The sequence below is a fragment of the Phalacrocorax aristotelis genome, chromosome Z (genome assembly GCF_949628215.1).
Source record: "Phalacrocorax aristotelis chromosome Z, bGulAri2.1, whole genome shotgun sequence".
Lineage (NCBI taxonomy): Eukaryota > Metazoa > Chordata > Aves > Suliformes > Phalacrocoracidae > Phalacrocorax > Phalacrocorax aristotelis.
In genome coordinates, this window is record NC_134311.1 from 47,588,549 (window position 1) to 47,609,141 (window position 20,593).

Consider the following 20,593-nt stretch of genomic DNA (forward strand, 5'->3'; position numbering starts at 1 on the left):
TGAAGAATTCTGCTTTCTTTGCTTTTTTATTTTTTCCTTTTGTACCGGGAAGTAGTGAAATGTTTTGAGATGCTATTAAGTCTTTAAGTTACAAAATCTAGATTCCACCTTAAAAATGTTCCATACTGTACGTTGCATAGCCTGGGGTGCTGACTAGCTGCCAAATATCTATCAGAGAGTGATTTATGATATATGATATGTTCCTCAGCCCAAGTGGAGACTGTTTAGTTGAAACATGAGAAAGGAGAGGCCTTGTGCTCTCAAACCCATGATGACAAGTTTCTGTTTGGCTTTCTGAGGGAACATACAGTACAAAACGTGCCATATTTTACAACACCAAAACTTAAGTAAGGAACAAAACTAAATTCACGTAACCCCTGCTTTCATTAGCTTTTTCTTTTTTTCTTTTTTCCTTTTTTCTCTATTTTTTTGGTGAAGTATGCATTGTGTTGTAAAAAAAACCCCTTTTTTTTTGTTGTTTGCAGAGTCTGTGAAATAAAATTGCAACAGCTTGGTTATGAAAATTAAAATATTTTCAATAGCTAATAGCTGTATGAACATATTTTTAAAATGAGGTTTCAGACTCAATTTAAATTTTGCTTACACTCTCCTTTTAACTCTAACTAAAGCCTGTCTTATGATTTCTGATGTTTTTTGTTCTGAAAATAATTTTTCCCTGCAGCTGTGAAGTAGCAGCTATCCCACGCGTGTTTTGGGATCCACGCTTTAACATTCCTGGGTAGAACAATGTGGTCAGTCACCTCTAGGGTCTTGAACAAGAAAATTCCTCAAGGTCTCGTCACAGCATTCATGGATAGTTACAGCCAGGGTGAAAAAAAAATAATCTAGCTGATATATCTGTTTTAGATAGACATTCAGTCACCACAGTACCTAGAGTGCTGAAATACAGCATGGATCAGAAACAAACACAAACCCTCATTACCTAAGGTAGGATGTATTTGTTTCTTCACATCATTATATTGACTTTCTTTGCATGTCCTCTCTCTGCATTTGTTATTTTCCAGGTTTTTGCTGTGGGAGAATGGCTGATATGAAAGGCTGTCTTTATAATGGGCAGTCAAAATGATCAGCCTAGAGTATGTTCTGCTCTCGAGTAAGGACTTTCACAGCTGCATAGTAAGTTCGTGTCATCTTCAGCATTTTCTATCTATGGTATGTCAAAAGCCTGAGCCCAGACAGAAGGTGCAGCAAGTATGTATTATGAAAACACATAACCTCCGTTTACAAAATCTTGCAGCTCCTCACTCTTTGAAAACACCTTTAAATCTAAGGAGTCTAGGTGCAGAAGGAAACAAATACTTTTAGTGGCTTTCTGCAAATGAACAACTATGGCAAAGGCCACATCTAGTCTGGTGCATCGAGGAGTGCATCCCAGGTCTATTATGACATTGTTCCGGCCCCATATTCAAGTGAAGACTCAGAACCAGGGTAGAACTATTCTGTGTCTGGACTTCTGCTGAAAGGTATGGGCCCAGTAGAGCCAGGGAATATGGCCACATCCCCAGCCCTGGCAGCTGGAAGCACAGGACCGTGGCATGTGTAATGGCATCCATCCTCTACTCAGCCCAGATACAGCCAGAAAGACAAAATAATATACCCTATGACGTAAAATGGAAAATGTTAGCAGAAAAAGAGACTTACTTTACCTCTTTTGAGTCCTTGTAAGGTCCTTAAACACAGGACCTTATTTCTATAAGATTCATTGAGGACATAGATAATTTCCACATATGTGATTAGCACAGTTATTTGGAAAACCTGCTAATCATAATGTAGACTTGAGAGGTCACTTTGGCTTCAGTCCATTGAGGCTGTCAGGATGAAAGATCAGGGTTTTATGTTGGATGTGCAGAGAGCAGAGTCTGCAGAAAATGAATAGACACTGGCCTCAGACCATTAAGACAGAAAACAGACTGTTGAGGGGGCTGGCTAGATAAACTGTGACACAGGTATGTTTCTATTTACGTGGATTATTTTTCTAGCTCAGTCAGAATTAAATCTCTGGGAAGTCAATTTGATTAGCCAGTCAATAGCAGAAAAAAACCCAATCAACCCAGCTATTGAGTTGACTATTCTTTCAGTTCCTGGGTCACTATACTGGTAGATGTCTTAGGGCTCAGTTATTGGCCTGTTCTGGGTATGTGCAAGTCAACAACTCAGGAAAACCCCACTCTGAAGGCTGCTCAGAGGCACTGCTTTTTCTTGTGTTACCCACAAGTCCAGTCATAGCAAGCTGTTGTGGGGTAATGCAGCTGATTGTTGTGAGAAAAGATGCAAGCTGGAAACCTAAGAATTATGCACGTGCCTAGAAAGTAAGCAATTATTAGTTTGGGAATGGAGACACTCTATCACTCAGATCTGTGCAGCTATGTGACTTCACTGCACACAACTCCCAAAACTCATGTTTAGTGTGATACTTTCCTACCTTAAATTGAATCTTGAGGTATTCTAAAATATAACTGTAGGAACTTGTGGTTTTTTTAAAGTCCTACCTCAAATGTTGTTGTCACATACTGCATTTTAATCCAATCTGAGAAAACAAATAGCATGCTGAGTCTAAGTACATTCTTTGCAATACCTGTGATATGTAAGGAGGCATGGAATATTGCAACGAAAATAAACAGAAACTTTCCAACACTTAAGAATGGGTTGACAGAGAGAGACCTAACCCTGTGAACAGACTACTCTATCCTGTAACCAGTGTGAACCTTTAGTTATGTTCTGAATTAATCTTCCTTCCTGGGTGGCTTTATAGTTAACACAGAGCAATAACACTACACAAAGCACTGCTTAAGATGTTGCCAGGATCTCATCTGTTTTGAAGTCCTTACTTTCTTCTGTCCAGATAGGCACAACACTACAACCATTTTGTGTAAAGTGACCCAGCCTCTTCGGCCACAGGAGTCCAAACATGGCCCAGTTGGTTTTTATCTGGAAGATACAAGAGCAGGTTAACAGCAGAGTACAGAGCAGTGCATAGAAAATTCATAACGAGCTACTGAGATTCATGGCAGAATGTTCTGATTGCCTTCCCACTATATCTCACAGTGTTACACCAATATTTGATGTCCTGAAATAATGATGCTTCATAATCAGAGTAGAAGTGTGCTTATGGAATGCTAACTAATGATGATTTTAGATTACTTTTTGAAAAAAACCTCAAAATAGTCTTCAGGCCTCTCAGCCCGTGGAACGCCGGTATTATCTGTTACTTTACTGACAACACTGAAAATATCTAATTGTGTTTAAGAAAACATTGTAAGTTGTCTGATATGTGCTCTGCAGAACTGTTAGAATACAAAAACGATTGAAGGTTATGGGTTCACCAGCAACTTTTCCTCACTTGGGAATAATCTGTTGCTCTTTTAGAGCATAAACAACCCTATTAATGTTAAAATAATTGTTCAAGACATTTTCTTATGCTTGGATATTCAGTATAAGTGCTGAGACTTGCAACTTGGCTAGCGGCTGCAGCAAACAAACATCCTGTCAAAGTGCCTGGCACTCTGTGTTCCTGCATGATTGGCAGGAAACAGTGTGTTTAGGGAAAGGGAAGATGTACGTTACAAAAACTATGAACTTGTTTTCCCAAAATGATCGCATGATACAGGACCAAAGGAGCCTTTTATTAAAATATTTACTGTTACATTTCTGTGTTGCATGTGTAAGTGGGGGGGGATGGATGGGGTGAGGGTGTGATAGTTTAATACATAGCTGGGGCTTAATATAACTGATGCGTTACACACACATTTGTTTCCTGGTAGGCTGTGCATCAGCCACACTTTAGTATGCATGGAACTGAAACCACCCATCCGTACGTGCCCAGCCCATCAGGGTTCATTTCTAGTCCACTGTATTGGCATTAGTCGCCACGTTAGCTTAAACTGACTAGATCTGTCTTTGCTATCACTGGGCAATGCAGATGTCCTTCTGCTTGTTCAGTCTCTTACAGCTCAAACTGCATGAGAGACCAGGTGTTTTTGTCCCACTAGTGCCATCCTAGCATTGTGCAGAAGGTTGGCTTTAACCTCTGTGGGGTATTGTATGCAAGTCCAGCTGGCTAAAGCTGCAGTGTGGTGTGCTGACCAAGCACGCTCCCCAGCTGCCTGGGCAACATCTCCTCCCCAGTTACTCTCCAAAACTCTTAGTGCTGTGCTGAGTCCTAGAAGCTCCTAATGCAGGAGAGTGAGGGAGCTCTTTATGCGACTGCAATCCTCCAATGTGAAATCCTTCTGTCTGTCTCTGGTGCCTGCCTCCTGAAAAGCAGTCTGAAGCAATTAATGATTTTTATATATATCTATATAGGCAACCAAATAACTAATTTATCTATCTGTACAGCAGCCAAACAGGTAAGGCATGTCAGGAGGGGACTGCTGGGTCAGACTGTATTTGAAGGGCAGTCAAAACTGGGAAATCAAATTTGATTTTTTTTCTTATTTCTTCCCAATAGGCATATCTAGAAATATACCTGCTTGTCTGTGAGACCCAAAAGCATCTTCTGAAACCACTGAGGTAAATTGCATCTAGATCTTAGAAAAAGGGGGTGCAAAACGTGCAAGTGACAGCTAAGAGTGTGGTGGTCAAGGTGCAAATCAGCTATCTAGTCTCTGAAGGACCTCTGCAGAGGAAATGTGAAAACCTATAGAACCTGGTTTTCTGTTACGTTTGATCCTGAATTAATCAGCTTGCAATGGAATAAAAGAAATAAGAATGTTATGACTTCTAGGTCTGGTTGCTATAAACATACAGATTAAGAAATGGAAAGAAGATTCCAATAACCTTGGAATGAGAAATAAGAAACCAGTACATTTGTTGTTATTTGTCCAATTATGAAAGAGTTTCTGCTCCTGTGAAAGGCTCTTGAACTAAAAGATATTTATGATGTCAGCCTTGTGTTGATGTGCAGTACTGTCTGGCACATTTGCAGCAGCAATTTCTTAATATCAATGGTGGTTCCAGCAAGGAGCATAATCAATTTTGGCAGGAAACTCGAATAACAATGAGAAAGTTGAGTTTCTCTTAATTGGTCAGAAATAAGAATGTTTGTATTACCTTACAGTGTTAGACCCAATGCAAAGCAGAACTTGCGCTGGTGTACGTTGGGAGTTTCTCTGGAGTTACATGCTTTTCACCTGATGAGAATCTGACTAACCATACAAAAGCTATCATGATGCAGAAATGACACAGATAAGTTGAAAGATGTAGAACAAAATGCTGAGGACAGCAAAGAGTTTAAGCTTTATGGGAATTGCTGGGACACATCACCCCATTTCCATAATATGGTACAGCTTGGAAAGAATTGTCTAACATGTCTACAGTTCCTTTCTTTCCTGTACAGATGAGGTGTCTATGTGCCCATGGATCACTGTAGACATTCCCTTAATGGTAGACAGATGTGGTAGGTGTCCTAGGTGTGTTACAGGGGATGAGGACAATCCAGTTGAACTCCATTATGGCTATCTCTCCTCTATAAGCAATGTCTTAATCTATAAATAATTGATATGCAGCATGAGACAAAGAAACCAGCCAGCCCTAACCAAACCGAGGATTACAGCTGCATTAGTGCCAGACTTCAGTCGTGACAAGGATGATAAAGATCCCACAGGAGGAAAGGATGGTGTAATTTTTATTCTGAAAAGTTAACATGGAGGTCCTTCCTCTAGTATTGTTAGTCCTTTTTACTGCAAGTGTCTAGCGGATGTTTGGACAAAGATGACATTTTGCAGACACAGCAGTAAGACTACCTCAATTGGTCTGCATGCTCTGCAGCTCACCACAAAGGTGTGGGCAGGTATGGCATATGGTTGAGCACGGCAACATGCTGCTCACTCAGTCCACACAGATAAGGTCACAGTAGCCTGGGAGACGCCTGCCAAGTTTGCTATCTAGAGAAGTAACTGACACTAGTGCAGCTGTAGGACTCAGTTTGGTTAGGGCTGGCTGAAGCTTCTTTACATCATGCTGCATAGCATGGTTTTTGCTCCAGAGTCAAGCTTATGAATGTTCGTAATTAGTTTGTTGCAAATAACTAGTCTTTGAATTTGCAGCCATTTTGGTTCATTTTGATGAAATGCAGGTTTCCTAAAAATGTTCTCCAGTCTTAATTTAAAGTCTTGTCTATAGTCAGAGATTCTCCTGCTGCTGAACTGATTAGCTGGAGTATATGCTGAGTGAAAACAAAAAAGTGAAAGAAAACAAATAGAAAATTGTATTTGAAATTGAAACAAGTATCTATGAGAGAAACTGCATGTAGTGATTTTTGGTCATAGTGAAGAGATTTCTCTGTGAGTGGCATTTAATTTAATGATTTCACAAATAAGGGGGCAGCTCCATCAATTTTCAGTGAGTTGACAGGCTCATTACATTTATAATAGTTAGGACTTGATCCTGCAAACCTTACTCACCAGAGTGAAAAATAGTTTGAGGCCATGACATTGTTATGTATAAAATAAAGGAGAAATAAAGACCAAAATAAATTTTTTCCCTCCTTTTTTTCAACTTTACCATATTTCTGCAGTGATGAAGGGACTCTCGTTCCTATCTGCTCTGAGAACAAATCAGTTTTCTGTTTTTTCTGATATATGCCTGAGGTAAAAATTATAACAGTAACAATAATAATAACAATAATGTACAACTCACTGGATAAACAGATTATTAGTTATGCAGCACAGTATGACAAAGCAATAACATGAAGATGACATAATCAAATACTTACAGACTGCAACAACAGAACTAGAACACTCCAATATCTTGCAATGGTGTCTTTTTGCTAGGCTCCGCTCCTCCATCTAGTGCTTAAATGCAGGGACAAAGTAAAATTCAAAAGATCATCAGAAATTCTCTGCATCAAAAGTCTTGCTGAATGCTCTTCTAGTGCCCTGCTTGCACAAGAACTGGCAGCTGGGCAGCATGTGGTGACTGTAGGTCTGTAAGTCAGCGATCATGAGAAAATAACTTCACCTTCACTGCTCTATTTCTGTACTGGACAGAAAAGCAAAAGTTTGGTGATGTGTGGAAAAATCAAATCAACAATTACAATAACTTCTTTTGAGCCTAAGAACATTTAAAGAGCATTTTCATTTAAAAGGAGACCAAAATTATCTGTGCTTAACTGAGAACAGCCATGCCCAAGGATGGGGGATGTCCTGTGCCAGCTGTGGTATGCAATGTTGAGAAGGAAGATAACAGGAAAGAAAGAGAGGGGAAAGGAAGTGAAGGAAAGGGGAATGAAGATGTTACATAGGCATAGAGGAGGACAGTGGAATTTGGTTAGGACACCCAGATTAGTAATCTCGGTAAAAAATCCATCTAAGTCTTCAGTGGGAAATAGCCAGAGTTTTACATTTTGTACTCAAGATGAGAAGTGAAAATCATTATTTAACTCTGGGAATCAACGTATGATGTAACAAGGCATACTGCAAGGTATGTACTGCCCTATAAAGTGCTTTTCTGTTTAGGATCAATACAGCAAAGACGCACATTAACTGAGGCTGCATTGTGTTAACATTATTTTATGGCAAATCGTTTATTTACAGATTCATAAAAAGGCTGATTTACTTGTAGAGTTTAATTCTGTCCTGATTAGTGATCACTTCATCACTTGAAATACTAGAGCAGGGGGGAATTAGAAAGGAGGGAACCAGTTTCCTATTTGTCTTTAAAATAAAAGGCATTGGACACCTGGCACCCTATAAATACTGTGACACTGTACGACTGCAAACATGGGCACAATGCAGTGCTTATTCTCAGTTGGAATCCATCTGTACCCTACAGTAGTAAGACAAAAGAGGATTGTTAGCACTTAAGGGCACCTTGACACAGTCATACCACTTGACTGTTTTATTAATTGCCCCATCTGTTAAGTGAGAACTTTCTGACATAGGTTGGTACGCACCCTTAAACCCCTTGGTCTGCTTCCTATTGGTTCCACATGTGTTTGTATTTGTTCTCAGTAAGCAGAGATTCCAGAGAGAAAATGAACCGCTGCAGATCGATTGCAGTATCAGTCATGCAGAAGACATGGTAAAACATGCCACTTCAATCTGGTTTGCTGTTAACCCTTTGAACACAAAAAAGTAGGGCAGAGAGAAAACAGTTAGCTGCCAAAGATACTACTAGGAGAAATAGGATTGGTATCGTGGCTTCTGGATTACTCATCTCGTTAGGGGCTCTCTGCTTTCTAATAATTCTTCACAAATTACATTTCTACTGCTGCCTGTCTTAGAGCTATGTACTTCAGTATAGCCAAGCCAGACAGTATTAGGATCATGTGGAAGATTATACTGCTGTGCTGAGCATTCCTGCCCATTCTGTACTGCCTGGCTAATTGTCTGACAAAATTACAGTGACAACAGCAGTGACTGAGGCCTAGAGTCACAACAGCCAGAGCATTTAAAGGTAAGGCCATGATTCACACCAGCAGGAATATAACAAAGGCACAGTGTTGTAAGTGTTTGCAGAAGGTGTAGGCCCACTTCCCTGAGTTTTTGGTTGGCATTTATGGTAGTTCTTAGAACAATATTCTAAAACAGGATTTTAAAAGGTATTAAGGAAGAATTTGTAGCTGGAAGATGTGGCCAGTAATTCAAGGCATTTCAATTTATTATTAAAGTGGGATTAAGATTAAAAGACCAACTTTGTGAACTCACAGGTAGAAAAGCCTTATTCTTATTAGTTTAAAAAGAATGGTAGTGGTGTACTTGGCCAGGGATCTAAAAACTTGGTGACAAATTTCTGAACTTTGAAGGTGACTTCTGTGAATTGCACACACGCTTTCATACATTTATGTTTGAGACAGGCAAGTAGGACTTGTTTTCTCCAAAATCCAAGGCAACATACAGGTCTTCTCCTGCTATAGTGGTACAATTGTGTTGACTGCAAAGCCTACTAAGGCTACATTAAATACAAAGGCCCACATTATTCAGTCATTTTTCACATAACCATAGAATTGTTTAGGCTGGAAAAGACCTTTAAGATTTTCAAGTCCAACCATAAACCTAATGCTGCCAGATCCATCACTAAACCATGTCCCTAAATCACCACATCTATATGTCTTTTAAATACCATACTGAGGTATGGTGACTCAGCTAGTTCATGGGGGCAGCCTGTTCCAATGCTTGACAACTATTTTTGGGAAAAAAATTTTTTCCTAATATCCAATCTAAACCTCCCCTGATCCAACTTGAGGCCGTTTCCTCTTGTCCTATCACAAGTAACTTGAGAGAAGAGACCAACACCCAGCTCACTATAACCTCTTTTCAGGTAGTTGTAGAGAGCAATAAGATCTCCCCTCAGCCTCCTCTTCTCCAGACTAAACAACCCCAGTTCCCTCAGCTGCTCCTCATTATATTTGTTTTCTAAGCCCTTCACCAGCTTCGTTACCCTTCTCTGGAAATGCTCCTGCTTGTAGTGAGGGTCCCAAAACTGAACACAGTGTTCAAGGTGTGGCCTCATCAGTGCTGAGTACAGGGGGACGATCACTTCCCTACTCATGCTGGCCACCCTATTCCTGATACAAGCCAGGATGCTGTTGACCTTCTTGGCCACCTCTGCACACTGCTGGCTCATGTTCAGCCAGCTGTCAATGAACAATCCCAGGTCCTTTTCTGCCAGGCAGCTTTCCAGCCACTCTTCCCCAGTCCTGTAGCATTTCATGGGGTTGTTATGATCCAAGTGCAGGACCAGGCACTTAGCCTTGTCGAATCTCATACCATTGGCCTTGGCTCATTGATTCAGCCTGTCCAGATCCTTCTTACTCTCAAGCAGATCAACACTCCCACCCAACTTGGTGTCATCTGCAAATTTACTGAGGGCACACTCAATCCCCTCATCCAGATCATTGACAAAGATATTAAACAGAACTGGCCCAAAAACTGAGTCCTGGGGAGCACTGCTTGTTACCAGCCACCAACTGGATTTAAATCCCTTCACCACAACTCTTTGGACCCAGCCATGCAGCCAGTTTTTTATCCAATGAAGAGTACAACTGCCTAAGCCATGAGCCACCGGATTCTTTAGGATAATGCTGTGGGAGACATGTCAAAGGCTTTACTGAAGTCCCACTAAATTGTACCATTTTTAGTGCAATTAGGTGAGAGGATGATATTACAGTTGAAAAGCAACAACAATGTATGAATGCATGAGTCTTTTTGGCCTGTAGCAGTGACCAAGGCTGTGCAAGTAAAAAGGAGGGAGCTCATATTTCATGGGACTCTTGCTCCATGCAGTCTTTGATTTTTCTCAAGTCAAGAATAGGGAGTAGGCTGAGCTGACCAATTTAATTCTCAGCAATGTGGCTTCCTTTTACAGAGGTAACTGGAACTGCCTATGACGATGCAACCACTGGGTATCTATTTAGTTACCCAGTGTATTAGTTGGGTAATGCTGGCCTTATGAAAAGGAGGTGAGTGGAGTTAAGTACAAGATCTGGCAGCACTTATTTCAAACTAGTTGCTGTCGCAGACTCTTCTGAGGTTCTTCCAATCAAAAGCTGATGATTCTGCTGGTTTTGGTTGTTGGGCAAGCTGCTGGGTAGTACAAAATGAGAATCCTTGCAGCAAAGACCAAGGCTGTGCAAATGAGAAGGAGAGAGATTGTATTAAATGGGACTCCTGCCACTTAAGGTATGAATAAACCTTTGGTCAATTCTGGGCATCTGTCCCAGCTGTGACCCCACCCAACTTCTTGGTCATGCTGGGCCTACTGACTCTGGTTGCCTTTTCTTCATTCCTTCCCATCAGGTATTAACACACAGGTAAAAGATCCTCCAGAGCATTTTTTTCTCCAAGATGAACACACCCAGCTCTGTCAGCCTCTCCTCATATGAGAGATGTGAGGTGGTTCATTAACCACCTTAGTGGCCCTTTGCTGCAGTCAATCCATTATGCCCATGTCCCTCCTGTACTGGGGAGCCCAGCACTGGACCCAGCAGCCCAGATGTGTCTTACAAGGGCTGAAGAGAGGGAAAGAATCACCTCTCTTGACCTGCTGGTAATGCAGTTCTTAATGCAGCCGAGGAGGCTGTTGGTTGCCTTTGTTGCAGGAGCACATTGCTGCCTCATTATCAGCTGCTTGTCATCAGGACTCCCCAGGGCCTTCTCCCCAGCCTATCAGCCCTCAGTATGTACTGGTGCCTGGAGTTGTTCTTCCCCAGGTGCAGGACATTGGTCTTTCCTTTTTTCAGTTGCATGAGGTTCCTGTCTGCCCATTTCACCAGGGTTGCAGCAGAACCCTGTGATGAATAAGCCTCTCCTTATGTGAAAATTTGCCAAAGGTGCAGTCTGTCCCATTGTCCAGGTCATTAATGAAGATGTCAAACAGTACTGGTCCCACTATTGACGCCTGGGGTACACAACTGGTTACTGGCCTCCAGCCGGACTTTGTGCCACTCATCTCAACCCTCTGGACTTGCCGTTCAGCTGTTTTTTAATCCACCTCACTATCCACTTATCTAACCCATACCTCTTCAACATGTCTATGATGTTATGAAAAGAAAGATAACTGTGTCAAAAGCCTAACTGAAGTGGAGCTAAATGACTTCTACTACTGTCTCCTTATCCACCATGCCAGTCACTTCATTGCAGAAGGCTGCTGGGAATTTGCTTTCGTGACTCCATGCTGACTACTCCAATTGACCTTGTCCTTCATGTTTTGGAAATGGTTTCCAGGATTTTTTGCTCCATCTCCTTCCTAGGGATTGATGTGGATCTTCACCAGCATGTTCTTCCCTAGATCCTCCTTGTCACCTTGCTTGAAGAAAAGAGTAACATTTGCTGTCTGCCAGTCATCTGCAGCCTCTCCTGGTCATCACAGCCTTTCCAAGGTAACCAAGACCGGCCTTGCAATGACATGGTCCAGCTCCCTCAGCACGCACAGCTACATCTCATCAGGGTCCATGGACAGGTATAGGTCCAGTTTGTTTAACTGCTCTCTAACCTGATCCTCCCCCACCAAGGGTACAACTACCTCCCGTTAGGCTTTCCCACAATCTCAGGGGCCTGGGGTTCCTGAAGACTAGTCTCACCAGTAAACACTGAGGTGAAGGAGGTTTTAAGTACCCCTGCCTTTTCTGTGTCCTTTGTCATAAGCTCCCCTACCCCATTTAGCAGTTGGTCCACATTTTCCTCAAGCTTCCTTTTGCTTCTGGTGTCCCTTTAGAAAACTTTCTTGCTGCCCTCCAAATTCAGAACTTCAGACTGTTCTTAAAACTATCTAAGAGGAAATAATTAATATCTTTTTTTAAAAAAACACCTCTAATTAGAGATAAAGCAATCATTTAGTGGTACTGTATAAGAAGAAGATACTTTAAGGTTGGATCATATATACTTTAATGCAATTTTTAGACGAGATTTTAGCTTTATCAAGCTCAGAATGGCTCTAACAAAAGCATCAAAGCTTTAATCTCACAGTTTATGGTGGCAACAGACCCTCTACATGGACAGAATTACAAGACTGTCTTTACATGGCTGGTGATGTTCCAGTGATCTTTTTCTCTTTAAAAATATACATTTATAGAAAAATCTCAGGGTTAGCCAAGCATGAAAGTTTCCAGGTATGCATGAAGGGTATGTAAGTTGACCCACTGTTGTGGGGCCTCCTGGCAGAAGACCACATGTGCATCTTTCTCACAGTGGACTGAAGTAAGGGGATGTGGCAATTTCCTAGCTTTTGAGCTTTGAGTCAGATTTACTATTCGAACTTGGTTATTTTGCATGTGTTGAAATTTTTTGGCTTGTTAACACATGCCTTAATGACTCAAGGGAGGTTCCACTGTAACTGGTTTTTACTCAATGTTCCTTTTTATAGACGCTTAGTTGTAACTGCAAGCCACCTTAGTGTACAGTGCTTGTTGAGGAGTATCCAGAGGCTGTGATCTTTAGCTTTTGCCTTTTTTTTTTTTTAAATTGAGAGATCATACAGAAAAGGGTTGTGAGCATTAAATCATATTTAGAAGTGTAACTACTTGTCATGGTTTAACCCCAGCTGGTGTGGGAGCAGGCCTGACTGAACAGGGAGCTTTTGCTGGGACTCAGGAAAAAGAAGACAGTTTACCACTTTTGGAAGAAGGGACAGGCAACTCAGGAAGGGCACAGGGATCTCATAAGGTCATGCAGAGAGAAAACTGAAAGGCAAAGGCCCAGCTAGAATTCAACCTGGCCACTGTTGTAAGAGATAACAAAAAATATATTCACAAATACATTAACAACAAAAAGAGACCAAGGAGAACCTCCATCCTGTATTGGATATGGCAGGGAACATTGCCACTGAGGATGAGGAGAAGGCTGAGGTACTTAATGACTTCTTTGCCTCAGTCTTCAGCAGTCAGACCAGTTACCCCCAGGGTATTCAGTCCCCTGAGCTGGAAGGCAGGGTTGGATCGCAGAACAAACTCCCCATAATCCAGGAGGAAGCAGTTTATGACCTGCAGAGCCACCTGGAAACTCACAAGTCTATGGGGATGGATAGGATCCACCTGAGACTACTGAGGGAGGTGGTAGAGGAGCTCACCAAGCCACTCTCCATCATTTATTGGTAGTCCTGGTTAACAGAGGAGGTCCCAGACGACTGGAGGCTTGCCGATATGATGCCCATCTACAAGAAGGCCCAGAAGGAGGATGCAGGGAACTACATACCAGTCAGCCTGACCTCAGTAAGACTATGGAGAGGTTCATCTTGAGTGAGCTTACGAGGCAAGTGCAGGACAGCCAGGGGATCAGGCCCAGCATGGTTTTATTACAGGCAGTCCTGCCTAACCAATCTGATCTCCTTCTCTGACCAGGTGACCCGCCTAGGGGATGAGGGAAAGGTTGTGGATGCTTTCTACCTGGACTTTAGCAAATCCTTTGACATGTCTCCCACAGCATTCTCCTGGAGAAGCCAGTGGCTTTTGGCTTAGACAGTTGTACTCTTCACTGAGTAAAAACCTGGCTGGCTGGCTGAGCCCAGAGAGTTCTGGTTAACAAAGCTAAAAACAGTTGGCAGCCAGTCACAAGTGGTGCACCCCAGGGCTCAGTTTTTGGGCCAGTTCTGTTTAATATCTTTGTCAATGATCTGGATGAGGGGATTGAGTGTGCCCTCAGTAAGTTTGCAGATGACACCAAGTTGGGTGGGAGTGTTGATCTGCTTGAGGGTTGGGAAGGCTCTGCAGAGGGACCTGGACAGGCTGGATCAGTGGGCCAAGGCCAATTGTATGAGATTCAGCAAGGCCAAGTTCCTGGTCCTGCACTTGGATCATAACAACCCCATGAAATGCTACAGGACTGGGGAAGAGTGGCTGGAAAGCTGCCTGGCAGAGAAGGATATGGCTGGATAAACATGTCATGCAGTGGGTGAGCTATTGGCTGATGTGTCGGGGTCAAAGGATTATAGCAAATGATGTGATCAGGCTGGTGGCCAGTCACTAGCGGGGTTCCACAGGGATCCATCTTGGGGCCCATACTCTTTAATCTCTTTGTAAATGACTTGGATGCAAGACTTGAAGAAATACTAATTAAATTTGCTGATGACACAAGATTGAGAGGAGCTGTTGACACTCTAGAGGGCGGAGAGGCCCTGCAGAGAGATCTGGACAGATTGGAGAGCTGGGTGATTACTAATCAAATGAAGTTTAACAAGAACAAGTGCAAGATTTACACCTGGGGCACAGCAACCCTGGATATACTTACAGACTGAGGTGAGGAATGAGAGGCTGGAGAGCAACTCTGGAAAGAGGGACCTTGGGGTTCTGGTGGATGACAAGTTGAATGTGAGCCAACAGTATGCCCTGGCAGCCAAAAGGGCCTACTATGTCCTGGGGTGCATCAAACACTGCATTGCAGCCAGCTGAGGGAGGTGATTGTCCCGCTCTACCCTGCACTGGTGCAGCCTTGCCTCAAGTACCGTGTGCAGTTTTGGGTGCCACAGTACATTAAGGATATAAAGCTCCTAGAGGGTGTCCAGAGGAGGGCCATGAAATTAGTAAAGGTTTTAGAGAAGAAACATACAACGAGTGGCTAAAGTCATATGGTTTGTTCAGCACAGAGAAGAGAAGACTAAGGGGAGACCTCATCACAGTCTGCAGCTTCCTCACAAGGGGAAGAGGAGGGGCAGGTACTGACCTCTTCTCTCTCGTGACCAATGACAGGACCCAAGGGAATGGCAGGAAGATGTTCCAGAGGAGGTTTAGGTTGGATATAAAGAAAAGGTTCTTCCCCCAGAGGGTGGTGGAGCACTGAAACAGGCTCCCCATGGAGGTAGTCACGGCACCAAGCCTGACATTATTCAACAAGTACTTGGACAACACCCTCAGATATATGGTGTGAATTTGGGGTGGTCCTGTCAGTATAACAGGAGTTGGACTTGATGACCCTTGTGGATCCCTTCCAGCTATAGAAATTCTATGATTCTAGCACCTGGGGTGCTAGTTGACAGCTGGCTGAACATGAGCCAGCAGTGTGCAGAGGTGGCCAAGAAGGCCAACAGCATCCTGGCTTGTATCAGGAATAGGGTGGCCAGCATGAGTAGGGAAGTGATCGTCCCCCTGTACTCAGCACTGATGAGGCCACACCTTGAACACTGTGTTCAGTTTTGGGACCCTCACTACAAGCAGGAGCATTTCCAGAGAAGGGTAACGAAGCTGGTGAAGGGCTTAGAAAACAAATATAATGAGGAGCAGCTGAGGGAACTGGGGTTGTTTAGTCTGGAGAAGAGGAGGCTGAGGGGAGATCTTATTGCTCTCTACAACTACCTGAAAAGAGGTTATAGTGAGCTGGGTGTTGGTCTCTTCTCTCAAGTTACTTGTGATAGGACAAGAGGAAACGGCCTCAAGTTGGATCAGGGGAGGTTTAGATTGGATATTAGGAAAAAAATATTTCCTGAAAGAGTGGTCAGGCATTGGAACAGGCTGCCCAGGGAGGTGGTGGACTCACCATTCCTGGAGTTCTTTAACAAATCTGTATATGTGGCACTTCAGGATATGGTTTAGGAGATATGGTCATGAGAGTTGGACTTGATCTTAGAGGTATTTTCCAAACTTAATGATTCTATGATTCTATGAATATCCCTTTGGTCAGCTGCAGTCAGCTGTCCCAGCTGTGTCTCCTCCCAACTTCTTGTACACCCACGGCCTACTTGCTGATGGGGCAGCGTGAAAAGCAAAAAAGGACTTGACTCTGTGTAAGCGGTTCTCAGCATAACGAAACCATTCCTGTATTATCAATACCGTTTTCAGAACAAAACCAAAACATAGGCTATTTACTAGCTACTATGAAGAAAATTAACTCTATCCCAGCCAAAACCAGCACTTCTCCACCCCTTATTGCATAAAATTTACATCATGCCATGTCCCACACATGCTTATTAACTACCACCACCATTCACATCCTTTGGTAAAATACACAGATATCATTCCCCTGTGTATAGACCACCCATGTGAAATGTCTGTGAAATGTCTGTAAAATAATCACAGATGTGCACAAAATGTCCACTGAGTTAATTTAGTCCATGACTTTCTCCATCTGTTATGGTGGTCACTCAGGACAGGAGAGGTGATGTGTTGCATGGAGTTATGGGGCACCAAAGCCATCTCGCAGAATCACAGAATGGTAGGGGTTGGAAGGGACCTCTGGAGATCATCTTGTCCAACCCCACTGCTTGAGCAGGGACACCTAGACCAGGGTGCACAGCACTGTGTCCAGGTGGGTTTTGAATGTTTCCAGGGAAGGAGACTCCACAGCCTCCCTGGGCAGCCTGTTCCACTGCTCTGTCACCCTCACAGTAAAGAAGATTTTTCTTATATTTAAGTGGAACTTACTGTGTTCCATCTTCTGCCTATTGCCCCTTGTCCTGTTGTTAGGTACAACTGAAAAGAGTCCAGTCCCATCCTCTTGGTGCCCACCCTTCAGATATTTATAAGTATTGATAAGATCCCCCTGTCAGTCTTCTCTTCTTCAGGCTGAAGAAACCCAGGTCTTTCAGCCTATCTTCATAAGAGAGATGCTCCAGCCCCCTGGCCATCTCGGCAGATCTCTGCCTGCCTTGCTCGAGCTGTTCCCTGCCCTTCTTAAACTGGGAGGCCCAGAACTGGACACAGTACTCCAAATGCGGTCTCACTAGGGCAGAGTAGAGGGGGAGGATAACCTCCCTCGATCTGCTGACCACATTGCTTTTAATGCACCCCAGGATACCATTGGCCTTCTTGTCTACAAAGGCATGGTGCTGGTTCAGGGTGAGCTTGCTGTCCACCAGCACTCCAAGGTCCTTCTCAATAGAGCTGCTTTCCAGTAGGTCAACTCCCAACCTGTATCAGAGCATGGGGTTGTTCCTCCCCAGTTGCAAGACCTTACACTTGTTTTTGCTGAATTTCATGAGGTTCACCTCAGTCCAGCTCTCCAGCCTGTCCAGGTCTCGCTGGATGGCAGCACAGCCTTCTGTCGTATCAGCCACTCCTCCCAGCTTGGTATCATCAGCGAACTTGCTGAGGCTATGCTCTGTCCCTTCGTCCATGTCATTGATGAATATATTGAACAGGTCTGGACCCAGCACAGACCCCTGGGGAACACTGCTAGTTATGGGCCTCCAACTAGACTCTGCCCTGTTGATCACAACGCTCTGAGCTCTGTTGCTGAGCTCACTGTCACTGTGAGCTCACCTCACTGTGAGGTGAGGTGTTGCTCACCTCACTGTCCACTCATCCAACCCATACTTCCTTAGCTTGTCAATGAGGATGCTATGGGAGACAGTGTTGGATGCCTTACTGAAGTCAAGGTAAACAATATCCACTGCTCTTCCTCCATCGACCCAGCTAGTCCGCCACTATAGAAGGATATCAGGTTGGTCAAGCATGATCTTCCCTTGGTGAATCCATGATGACTACTTCTGATAACCTTATTTTTCTCTACATGCCTGGAGGTGACCTCCAGGATGAACTGTTCCATCACCTTTCCAGGGATGGAAGTGAGGCTGACTGGCCTATAGTCTCTCAGGTCCTTCTTCTTGCCCTTTTTAAGGATTGGAGTGACATTTTCTGCCCTAATACATGAAAATAAATGCATATTCCATTGTTCAGCATTTTTTGAGATTGAGGTTGTTTAGAGAGAAGAGATTATAATAATTTTCAGGAATGATATATAATATTGTACAGGAAGGGATTATGTAGTGCCTTTTGGTAGCTGTTTTCTGTGTAGGATATTAAATTTGGTTTACTGTGCTGACTATCGAATGGTTGCATCTCGGAAACATGTTTCAGAGATGTAATTCTACACTCTTACACAAGTGCCTACCTGCAGTGCTTCAGACCCTCTGTATTCCTGACTCCAAGACCCTAGGGCTCAACCTCAGGTCTTGCCTAGTGCTTTCTGTCAGAGGCTCTAGCAAACTTCAGTGCACTCAGGGCTCAGCTGGGAGGGATTTGATGGGAGGCTTCCATGGAAAACAAAGGAGCTAGTGAGAGCTGGGAATTCTTCAAGAACTCTCTATTGGAAGCACAAAGCCAATTTATCCCCTACAAAGGAAAAGGAAGTAAGCGGAGCAAGAGGCCCCCATGGCTCAACCATGACCTCCTGGATCTACTCAAATCCAAAAGGGAAGCACACCAGAGATGGAGAAGTGGAGGACTGTCCACCGAGAACTACAAGGGCATAACCAGAGAGTGCAGAGATGCAGACAGAAAAGCAAAAGCCCAATTTGAATTGAAACTGGCTGTAGACATAAAAAATAACCAGAAAGGGTTTTTCAGACATGTCAACCACAAGCAGAAAAAGAAAAGGAAAACATAGGACCACTGTTAAACAGAAAAGGAGAATCAATCACCAATGATGCTGAAAAGGCAGAGGTCCTCAACACCTTCTTCACCTCTGTCTTTACCAACACGGTTGGGTCCCAGGCTTTGGAAACAAAATTGCCAATTCAGCCAAACACTGACCCATCATCGGTGAAGGAAGAGTTAGTATACGAACTACTACAGGAGCTTGACCCCCACAAATCAATGGGCCCTGACGCCATCCACCCAAGGGTGTTGAGAGGGCTTGCTGACATCATTGCAAGGCCCCTCCCCATAATCTCTGAGAAGTCTTGGAGAACAGGGGATGTCCCAGAGGACTGGAGGAAGGCAGATGTTACCCCTATCTACAAGAAAGGCTCGAGGGAGGATGCAGGTAACTATAGGCCTATCACCCACCTTGCTTCAATCCCTGGGAAAGTTATGGAACGAATCCTCCTGGGGGCCATCACAAGTCAAAGGAAGCACGTGACTGGGAAAAGCCAACATGGCTTCACTAAAGGCAGATCGTGCTTGGCAAACCTGGTGGCCTTCTACGACAAAGTGACTTGCTTAGTTGACATGGGGCGGGCAGTGGACATTGTTTACCTGGACTTCTCCAAGGCCTTTGATACCGTCCCCCACAGTCTCCTCCTGGAGAAATTAATGCGTTACGGCCTAGACAAGTGGTCTGTGCAGTGGGAGGGGAAATGGCTGACAGGCCGCACCCAAAGGGCGGTGGTAAATAGCTCTTTCTCAAACTGGCAACTTGTCACTAGTAGAGTCCCCCAGGGATCGATATTGGGCCCAATGTTATTCAACATCTTTATAAGTGATCTGGGCAACGGCATCAAGTGTAGCCTGATGAAGTTAGCGGATGACACCAAGTTGAGTGGGGAAGTAGACGCTCCAGAAGGGAGAGCTGCTCTGCAGGAAGATCTGGATAGGCTGGAAGAGTGGGCCAGCAAGAACCTTGTGAAGTTCACCAAGGAAAAGTGTAAGATCGTGCAACTGGGAAAACATAATCCGGGAGTGCAGCACAGACTGGGATGCACCTGGCTGGAGAGAAGCTCTGTGGAAAGGGACCTGGGGGTCCTGGTGGACAGGAAGCTCAACATGAGCAAACAGTGTGCTGCTGTGGCCAAGAAGGCCAACAGTACGCTGGGTTGCATCAAAAAGGGCATCGCCAGCAGAGAGAAAGAAGTCCTTATCCTGCTCTACTCAGCGCTTCTCAGGCCACACCTGGAGTACTGTGTACAGTTCTGGTCCTCGCTATACAAAAAGGATGTGGACAGGCTGGAAGGGGTCCAGAGAAGGGCCACCAAGATGATCAAAGGACTGGGAAGCCTGCCATATGAGGATAGGCTGGCAGAACTGGGTTTGTTCAGCCTTGAGAAAAGGAGGCTCAGAGGGGATCTCATCACTGTGTTCCAGTACTCAAGGGGTAGTTACAAAGAAGATGGAGACTGCCTTTTTACATGGAGTCACATGGAGAGGACAAGGGGGAATGGACACAAGTTGCTCTTGGGGAGATTCCGATTGGACACCGGAGGGAAAATTTTCACAGTGAGGACAGTCAACCATTGGAACAATCTCCCCAGGGAAGTGGTTGACTCGGCCACGTTGGACACCTTCAAGAGCTGTCTGGACAGGGTGCTGGGCCATCTTGTTTAGACTGTGCTCTTCCTAGAAAGGTTGGACTAGGTGATCCCTGAGGTCACTTTCCAACCTGTGATTCTGTGTGATTCTGTGATTCTGTGTGATTCTTCTTGCCCTTTTTAAGGATTGGAGTGACATTTGCTTTCCCCCAGTCCTTGGGCATCTCTCCTGTCCTCCATGACC

General features: G+C 44.0%; 1 long non-coding RNA gene across 1 annotated transcript in view; it reads left to right on the forward strand.

Moving 5' to 3' along the window:
- The first annotated feature begins 803 nt into the window (after positions 1-803).
- LOC142050017 (uncharacterized) overlaps positions 804-20,593 on the forward strand; it is a 140,935-nt gene continuing 121,145 nt past the window's right edge. Inside the window, exons 1-2 of the long non-coding RNA XR_012657888.1 lie at positions 804-948; positions 4,469-4,530. This is a non-coding gene — a long non-coding RNA (uncharacterized LOC142050017). The remainder of the gene's footprint in view (positions 949-4,468; positions 4,531-20,593) is intronic.